Genomic DNA, 8,503 nt, shown 5'->3' on the forward strand with positions numbered 1-8,503 from the left:
TGGAGAAAGTCTCATCAACATCAATATTTCCACTAAATAAGAAGCAAATAAATTTTGATAAAGGAAAAACTTCTCAGACTCTGAGCTCAAAGCAAGATTCCAGAGAGCAATAAAACTATTATTTTTGAATTAGACAATTTAATTTCATATAATTATCGCGGCAGAAGCCATTTGTTTATTAAATACTTAATGAAACATATTTACCGTCTTTGATGTTTGTTGTGATTGACGTATACTCACAAAGAACGAGGTAATTAGTCCAAGTTTGTTGTTTATTGAACGTTCAGAATCTACAGCGGCTGTGATGCACCACAGCAAAGGTAAACAAAGGCAAAATAACCTGAACAGGTGATCAATTCTAAACCACTCGCATACTTTTACTCTCCGTCTCTCTTTGTTGTTTAAGCACACCCGTTGCAGTGGCAACTGCTTGCTCCTCGAGCCGAGCGCAAATCACATTTATAACATTCAGTCCGTTACGATATTAGGTTTTCAGGCTTGATATTTATTTTGCAATAAGCCTCCCTGAACACAGTGGTGGTTGATTAGTTAATTTTAAACTCCTGCTCTGCTAGTTATTTTGGTAATGGAACCGAAATGCACATCATTGTGCAACACCTTGTTGAAATTATAATTACTGGGATTATTATTGTTGTTGGGTCATTAATTTGAACACGTTTGTTAATTTTTGTTGTTGTTCTTTAATAGAGTTACGAACATTTTAAGACAGTCAGAGGAGGACGTGCTGGTCTCAGCCTCCTGGCGGCGTTCAGTTTGTCATCTAATGCTGAGATCAACTCAAACCTTCAAAATTGACATGTTGCACCGCTGCTCTAGCAAAGTACGAACAGTTCAGAAACAATATGAAATGGGAAAAAAGTTATTAACTGATTAAGTCATGTTTTAGATTGTTCTTGAAAAACTGTGATGTTTTATATATGAATGATTTGACCAAATGCCTTCAATCATTAAATACTGTTTAATATTAAAATCATGAAAAACATCAGTCACACATTGCGTATATTTACGCAAACCTTGATGCAAAGTTAATTTTTATACATGCCGACATCTGTGTAAAATATGGGACCGCACATTTTTGTGCACATGCCGCTTTATGCATCTCGGCTTGGCTCCAGCATATTTAAACTCTTTTACATAGATCTGTTAATTCCCATTCTTTATGTTCTAACAACATTTTTCTTTTGCATGTTCCACGTTTCCGAACTGAAAAAGTGAAGAAAGCTTTCAGTGTGATGCTCCTTCAGCCTGGAATCAGCTCCAGTCTGAACTCAAGATGTCAGAACTGGTTTCGCTGGACTTATTTCAAGTGATTCTTAAAAATAGACGAGATGCTACTGAACAGCGTTACAGTTTTTAACTGTTTCCAATGTTTTACATTTGTAAGTTTTATTTTGTAACCAGGTTGCTGTGTGTTGCAGACTTCTGCCCGGGTCCCTCTTGAAAATGAGATCTAGGTCTCAACGGGTTCACCTGGTTAAATAAAGGAAATATTAAAATAAAATAAATGATTCCCACCAGAACCGGTCCAATCCTCCAACATGTTCCTGATCATTCATCCTCCTGAATAATGTCCAGCCTTGTTGAAGTAGCAGAAAGATCAGTTTCTGAGACAAACATGTTGGTTTAAATGACTGAGATAAGTTTGGTGATCTTAGTGTTGAGCTCTGACATGGAGAAGAACCAAGAGTAGTTTCCACTCTGACCATCCAAGGAGGATCTGATGAAGCTTCATTCAGAACCAGATGGTCCGTTAGGGACACTGAAGCTGAACCAGATACACATGATCCTAGGATCCCTTTATTCAGTATTTACGTATATGCTCCCACTGGCTCAGGTTATAACAGAAAATAAGATCAGCTACCATAACTATGCAGATGATACACAGCTCTATATTACGATGTCACCTGGTGACGTTTGACCCCATCCAAGAGATGCTTAGAACAGATAAATTCTAAGTGACAAAAATTTCTCCAGCTGAACAGAAACAAAACTGAAGTTATTATTTTTGGACCTCAAGAGGAACAAACTAGAGGTATAGATCTAGAGTTACAGATTATCTTTAGCCGCATTGATTACTGCAACGTCTTCACAGGTCTGACTAATAAATGAATCAAACGGCTGCAGCCGATCCAGAAGCTGCTGCTGCTGTTCTGACTAAAACCAGGAAGATAGAGACATAACACCAGTTGTAAAGTCCCTACACTGGCTCCCTGTAGCTCAGAGGATAGACTTTAAAATACTGATGTTAGTTTATAAATCACTGAACGGTTTAGCACCACAATACATTAAAGATCTGTTATTGTTGTACCAACTGTCTAGGCCCCTCAGATCTTCTGGTTCTGCTCTGCATCCCCAGAACCAAACGAGAAGCAGCATTCAGCTTCTATGCACCACAAATCTGGAACAAACTACCAGAAAACTGTAAAATAATTGAAACACTGAGTGCCTTTAAAACCCACCTGTTTAGAGTTTCTCATGGAACATAATCAGTAACTAATTTAATGATGACACTTGACTTAATGTGATGTTTTGATTGTCGATTCAATGTTCCATAACTGTGTTTTTGTGTTTGTTATGATGTAAAGCACATTGAAATGCTTTGATGCTGAAATGTGCTATAGAAATAAAATTTGATTTGATATAAACAGATCAGTTACAGCAGTTAGAAACGGCTCACCTCTCTGACGGTGGAGATCCAGGAGATTTAAATTCAATGGGAAGAACCTTTGACCTGTCGCTCTTAAAGGACACACAGCTGGGTTCTGGTTCTGGTTCTGGTTCTGGTTCTGGTTTTGTTTTCGTTTTCGTCTCTTACGGCTCCTGACAGAAATATGATGATTAAAACTGAGTCGGTTCAGTCTGGATGAAACAGCAAAGAGGACCAGCAGCAGCTTCATCACCATGTATGTGTTGGCCTGATATAGTGAACGCTGTGTGAAAAGGGCTGTGGACAGTTAAGAGATGGTGACCTCACCTCTGACCTTTGCTCTGGCTCTCATCTTCCCCACACGGAGTGGTTTTAGAGGGAGGGACTCCCTCCTCTCTGTCCTCACACTGATCCATGCTGCTGAATTCACACCAGCTCACACACACTTTCTAGCTTCACCTGCAGAGGAAACACACATCATTCATCTGCACATCAACTCTGATCATCCTTTACATCATTAGAGCTGGAAAAAGATCAGCTGCTCCTCCTCTGATTGGCTCTTCTTCTCTGCTTCATATCAGTGTCAGGTGAATGCAGTCAGACAGCAGAGAGGCAGAGGAAGCTGCCATCAGCTGCTGCACTTCTACTATCAGTCCACTAGATGGAGACATGGAGCAACATTTACATTCACTGGTTCAACCTGAACAACAGGAAGGATTTTAGTTCATTATTAATTAAGTGGATTATCTGCTTTAACTATTGACTATTTAATAATCTGACTCAATCAAAGACAATTCAAGAATAAAGTCATTTCATTTAGAAACAAATCAGCAGGAAATTGTTGTGATTGAAGTTAATTGTTAACAGCAGAGTTTGATTCCTGAAAATAAAATCATGAATCAGTTTGTTTAGAGAAATAAATAAAGAAACATCATCTGTTCATGTTTTTTCTTCCAATTGATCAAATATTTAATAATCCTGTATATTAGCTTTCAAACAGCAGGGAGATGAAACTTTGAGCTGAATTTAGAAGTGAACATTTTCTCCAAACAGAGCAGAATCAAGTCAAATAGTTTCTGTTCACAAAGTTCAATAGGAAACAAAGCAAACTTACAGTTTGTTCAAACGATCCAAAGAGTTGAAGAAGAACATCTGAACAACAGACTGAGACCCAACAGAACCACAGCAGAACCAGACTGGAGCCTCACCTGAACAGAACAAACTGAAAGTATTTGGAGGAGAAATGAGCTCAAACTGGTCTGACTGGTCAGACTGACTGAGACTCAGAGGAAAGTTTATCTGTTGACGTCTGAAGACATAAATCCGTCTCATGACTCTCAGTCCAATCACAAACAATCTACTGCTGTTATTCTGCCGATCCAGGTTCTGTTCAGATCTAATGGAACCAGAACCTGTTTTAACTTTGAACCAACTGAACTCCTAACTGGTGGGGATTTGTCTCCCTCTGCTGGTGGAACTACAACTTGCCTGATGTCTGATTATTAAACCCAGAAGAAATGTTATCCAAATATGTCAGTGATGGTCAGAAGTTATCAGAACCAGAACCGGTTCTACTGTTTCATTTATCAGGACATGAATAAAGATCATTTGTTCCTCAGCAGCTCTTAAAATGAGTTCAATACAACAGCATCACAGATTACATTGAATCATTATTTATTGACCAGAATCAGAACCAAAATGCTGAAGCAGTGAGTAAAAAACTAAGTCCATCTTTTCTGCTTCCACAGCAGGTCAAAGGTCAGCAGAGAAAAGACATTTTAAGAATAAAGTCATTTCATTTTGAAACAAAGCAGCAGGAAACTGTTGTGTTTGAAGTTAATGGTTAAGATCAGAGTTTGATTCCTAGAAATAAAATCATGAATCAGTTTGTTTATAGAATAAAATAAAGAAACATCATCTCTTCATGTTTTTCTTCCAATTGATCAATAACTTAATAATCCTGTATATTAGCTTTCAAACAGCAGGGAGATGAAACTTTGAGCTGAATTTAGAAGTGAACATTTTCTCCAAACAGAGCAGAATCAAGTCAAATAGTTTCTGTTCACAAAGTTCAATAGGAAACAAATCAAACTTACAGTTTGTTCAAACGATCCAAAGAGTTGAAGAAAAACATCTGAACAACAGACTGAGACCCAACAGAACCACAGCAGAACCAGACTGGAGCCTCACCTGAACAAGTGATTTTAAACTGAAAGTATTTTGAGGAGAAATGAGCTCAAACTGGTCTGACTGGTCAGACTGACTGGGAAGCAGAAGGAAGTTTACCTGTTGACGTCATTTGGATTTGAAACAAACTCCTGGGTTTCATATCTTCAGATTTTAGTGCAACACAAACATTTTCACTAAACTGATCTCAGAGCAGCTTCTGGCTCTGAAATGTTGATTTTTGCTGTTTTGCAGCATCAGGAAGATTCCAGCTTCACAGTTCATGTTACATCAAAACTGCATCAGCAGACCAGGAAATAAAGAGGGTGTACTTACTTTTGATCATGACAGTAGAGAAAATTGATGGTTAAAGAAAATTAACAACAATATTTTAGGTTATTTAACATGTCATAGAGAAAAAGTGCATGTTGATTTTTCAAAGAGATTTTCAGAATATTATTCATAAATGTCAGATTTTTCAGCCAAACACTTGACCCTCAACATCAACGCTGGAGAAACGATAGTTTTAAAAATACTGAAGGAAAGATGTTTACCTACTTTCACACTTGGAACAACTGATGAAACTATTATCATTAATATCATTATTATTGTAATAACAGTGATAGTAATAACAGTGTTATTGTAACTCCAAGCTGCTGTTTCATATAATCAACGTTTCTCTGTCAGACTCCCTCAGGTCTCCACAGCAGAGAGATGAATCACGGCTCCTCCTCCTCCTCCTCCTCCTCCTCCTCCTCCTCCTCCTCCTCCTCCTCCTCCTCCTCCTCCTCCTCCTCCTCCTCATTCTCCACCACCTCCACTGAGTTCTGATGGGTCGGTTCAGATCGTCTCTGAAGATCAGACACCAGAACAGAGGCGGATCAGAACCAAAGCCAGCAGCTCTGCTGAACCTCAGGAGTCCAGATGTGGACCCTGGTCTCCTCCAGAACCTCCTCTGTTCTGCTGTGGAGGAGGAACTGTGTGGCTTCAGTTCTGCAGCAGGACCTTCTCAGCTGCAGCAGAAGAAGAAAGGACTTCCTGTGTTCAGGTTGGATAGAAACCTGGATCTTTTTCTAGCTTGTGGCTCTGCTTCCAGCGTAGATGTTCTCCAGGTTCTGGTCTGGATCTAGTGGACTGTAGAGCTCATCAGGTTTCCTCTCATCACTCTGAGATCTTCAGCTTCTTTAGATTCAACCTGAAGCTTCTTCTGACAGCTGCAGCTAATATTTAGCATGATGTTTATTATTCTAGCCTCAGTGTTTCTGTTCTTCATGTGACTCCACTGAATCCAACTCTGATGTCGTCACTTCACAAGTGATGAAGATCCATTTTTCTTTCACTTCCTGCTCATTTCTTTCCAAAGCTCCATGTTTTCCAGGAGGAGCTTCAATGTTCTCCAGCTCTCTTTAGATGATGAAGGAACTCAGACTGACTCCACCCGGCTGGTGCTCCTGGTGAGCAGAAACAAACAAACCCTAAAGTCGTCCCTGCAGACCAGCTTTAGATTTGGATCAACTGAACATCAAGCTTCAGTAACATCTCAGTTAAAGTTTGTTTTCCAGATCTGAGGTCATTTATCAGTTTTCCCTAAAGTTGAAGGTTTTTACATTGTACAACCAGGATCCAAGAGTTGCTCCAACATGCTGAATTGTTTTGTTACCTTTAAAATTATCTGCAGCTTTTGCTCCTTGGTCCTAATGATGCTGCCTGTTCACTAACGTTCACTAGCAAATACATTTCTAGTTGCTGATAAGCTCCATTACCAAAGCTTATAAATGATCAATGCAAATCTTCTGTATGTGTTAAAAAGTATCATATAGTCAGATTAAGTAAAATATCAATAAACTCAAATCAATCAAAAATATTTATATTTTCTCTAACAAGTAATTTCTCCTTTTCAGGAGCCTAAACCGTATGAACAGAATGATTGAAATATACTATGAAAATATTTAATTTACAGAATCCTGATGATAAACTTCAGTTGTGACCTGAATGATTAGATTGACCCCTCAGGTTCTGGTTCTGGTTCTGCTCTGCATCCCCAGAACCAGAACCAAACGAGGAGAAGCAGCATTCAGCTTCTATGCACCACAAATCTGGAACAAACTTCCAGAAAACTGTAAAACAGCTGAAACACTGAGAGCCTTTAAAAATGGACTAAAAACCCACCTGTTTAGAGTTGAAACATAATTAATTAGACTCGACTTAATGTGATGTTTCTGATTGTTGGTTCTGAGCTGCATGACTTTGTGTTTTGTGTTCAAAGATGTAAAGCTCTTTGAAAAGCCTTGTTGCTTAAATGTGCTGCACAAAAAACATTTGGTTTGATTCTGCACTGAGAGTCCAGAGTTTATTCCGAGGGAATAGACAAAGTGTCATCTTTTAATTTCACAAACAATGTTTCTTATGATTGACGTGATGTTAGTGAATCTGATGGATTCAGCTAAACATGAGACTGAGCTCAAAGATTTGAAGCTTAAAGATTCAAAATATAACATGGAAAATCTGGACAGCTACTATAAGAAGGTTTTGATGGTTTTCATATAAAAGAAAGAAGTGATTACTGAGAAGGGTATAAAATGTTCAACATGGCCGTTTAATAAAACCTAAATAAAAGCCAATAATCTTGTTTTTATTTAGTTGATAATCTGTAAAACACTCCAGTGTTTCCAGATTTCAGGAACCTCTTAAGTTCCTCTTTAAAACTTGATAAACTATTGAATTTTAACTCTAAACTGTGAATTTTATCAGCCTGTCATCAGATGTGAACCAGTGAACTGATGTATTAAAAAATGTGATTTTATTGAATGTGAGCAAAATTAATCCCAGCAATATGTTCAGTTTACAAACGAAACATTAAATTTAAAAGTAAATATTTATTATCCAGACTAAATATCTACCTTTGAATTAAACATTTAGTTTGTAACTTTGACATTTATAAATAAATGAATAACATGGTGAAATTATGACTTTGAAAAATGAACATATATAAAAAATATTGCTGTTATTTTTGTCTTGTGTATTTTTACAAATGAGGCTCCATAAATCTACAGCTTGTTAATGATTAACTCCACACTTAATATTTAGTCTTATTTGGGATGATTTTATTATTTTTTGTTGCGTATATTAATTATTTAGTCACATTTAGTTCTGGGTCTGTCTCCTGCTCTTCAGGCCAAACAGAGTTTTAGACTCTAAATGTGAGTTTGTGAGAGAAAAACTGAATGTTTGTTCTAATGAAAGTGGAGGAAAATGTTCTGTTCACACTAAATGTTTCTGAGCTCAATTCATTGTCATGTTTAATAAAATTCATCATCACATCAGACATTTTATTCATTCAATTTCAAACAAGAATTTAAATGAATCTAAAGTAAAATAAACTTATTTTAACTTGATATTTTGAGTGAAACAATAGAGAAATGTTTGCTCTTTCACCAGGTGACGACAGTTTTTTATTACATATTGTGAAATAATTATTTGGTTTAAATTGCAGCATTAAGTTAAAACTGAAAATTCAAGATTAATGAACTTAAAAAACAATGTTTAGACAACTTGTCTCTTGTTGAATCAACTTCATGAACTTGAGTTAAAACCAAAACTAATTTCTTGTTGACTTAAATTACATTTTCAAGGCAGCAGGTGGATTTTTATTTTCAAGTTAAACCACCT

The 8,503-nt window shown here is 37.2% G+C and overlaps 1 protein-coding gene across 2 annotated transcripts in view; it reads right to left on the reverse strand.

Annotated features, from left to right (window-relative positions):
- The window catches only part of LOC108166754 (protein NLRC3-like), a 92,575-nt gene that overhangs the window by 55,290 nt on the left and 28,782 nt on the right, over positions 1-8,503 (reverse strand). The gene's annotated exons all lie outside the window — the stretch shown is intronic.

This window comes from Poecilia reticulata, chromosome 12 (assembly GCF_904066995.2).
Source record: "Poecilia reticulata chromosome 12, P_reticulata-male-v2, whole genome shotgun sequence".
In the NCBI taxonomy this organism is placed as follows: Eukaryota; Metazoa; Chordata; class Actinopteri; order Cyprinodontiformes; family Poeciliidae; genus Poecilia; species Poecilia reticulata.